This window comes from Etheostoma spectabile, chromosome 16 (assembly GCF_008692095.1).
Source record: "Etheostoma spectabile isolate EspeVRDwgs_2016 chromosome 16, UIUC_Espe_1.0, whole genome shotgun sequence".
In the NCBI taxonomy this organism is placed as follows: Eukaryota; Metazoa; Chordata; class Actinopteri; order Perciformes; family Percidae; genus Etheostoma; species Etheostoma spectabile.
Genome location: NC_045748.1, coordinates 12,473,518 through 12,474,816, shown reverse-complemented (window position 1 = coordinate 12,474,816; position 1,299 = coordinate 12,473,518). Strand labels below are relative to the sequence as shown.

The 1,299-nt window shown below is 42.0% G+C and overlaps 2 protein-coding genes across 10 annotated transcripts in view; both read right to left on the bottom strand.

Moving 5' to 3' along the window:
• Positions 1 to 1,299, bottom strand: part of tnpo1 (transportin 1) — a 38,120-nt gene that overhangs the window by 2,011 nt on the left and 34,810 nt on the right. The window lies entirely within an intron of this gene.
• Positions 1 to 1,299, bottom strand: part of fcho2 (FCH and mu domain containing endocytic adaptor 2) — a 51,365-nt gene that overhangs the window by 42,657 nt on the left and 7,409 nt on the right. The gene's annotated exons all lie outside the window — the stretch shown is intronic.

Genomic DNA, 1,299 nt, shown 5'->3' with positions numbered 1-1,299 from the left:
GGCTCTAGCGGCTGTAATTCTGCACCAAGGCTGAATTTTGGGAAAGAGACTAAGGTCTACATAAAAGCATCCAAAGAGCACCATGACATATTTTTATTTATTTTTTTAAATGTCTGGGTAAAAATCAACAACTTTTTTCCATTGTCCACAATGCATTTAATTTTTAAACACATTTCTAAACTGCACTTTCTTTCCTTGACCTCTCATAAAAAACAGCTGATACCTTTTTCAGTGGTTTTACCTTGCGGTATACCTTGAAACCGGTAACCGGCCCATGCCTAACCCTACCTCAGCGTCTGTCTGTCTATGATGGTACGGCTGACAGGTCAGGCAGGTTGGTCATCAGAGCAACACTATTTTTAGCAGAGGCCTATAGTCTAGGTCACTTATTCTTAACACACCTTCAAATTAAACATATTCATGTCACTTCTGAGAAGAATCACTTTACTTCCTCAACAACCTCCATTAGGCCGTTTCATCAAAGATGGAGGAAACATCCAAATCATGGCTGAGAGCACAGATAGACAGCAATATGACTAGCAGCTACTGACCAACAGATTACAATAATAGCCACTGAATTAATAGTTATGATTGTAATGGTTTGGGAGATCTTGTTAGGAAAATGGTAAAATATATTAAATTCTGCTGATCAGAATGTAGAGGAAGCACTTGCTACAGCCAAATGAAGACAAATAAGGAAACACACTTTTACTAAAACATGAAGTCAACATGATGACACCGCTGTTCACAGCAGCTCATCATCATTCTTGTCTAAACATGCGAGCAAACTTTGTTTCACCTCAACCCCAAACTGTCACAGACACTTCCTTGGTTCCTGTACCAATCCCCTGTCAGCGGTTTGGTACACAGCCTCCGTGTAGCTTTAACAAACCCTTGTTTTCCCACATTGACAGAGATGAAAGGTCAGGACGTCTGAGTCAAAATGAAGCTCGGACGTAGCTCTTTATTGACAGAGCAAATAAACGTTTAATAGACGCATCCCTCTCTAGGCAACAGCTCACTGGCCTACATTCTAACCATAGACCGTGAAAATAAGTGCCTCCACTTGAAACACGACAACAATAACAAAAGTACAAGTTACAGTAGCAGTTACCGTGCCTGCAGCATGACATGCAAACTACCGCACGCAATGTATGTCAAGCCAGGAAGGTAAGACACAGACCATAACAAATGACCTTACGTAACAACTATACCAGGCAGTAGCTCTGTCTGAGAGTAGGGTTGGGAATCAGAGGTGGACTGGTAGCTGGAGGGGTGCCAGTTCACCTCCTGGGCACT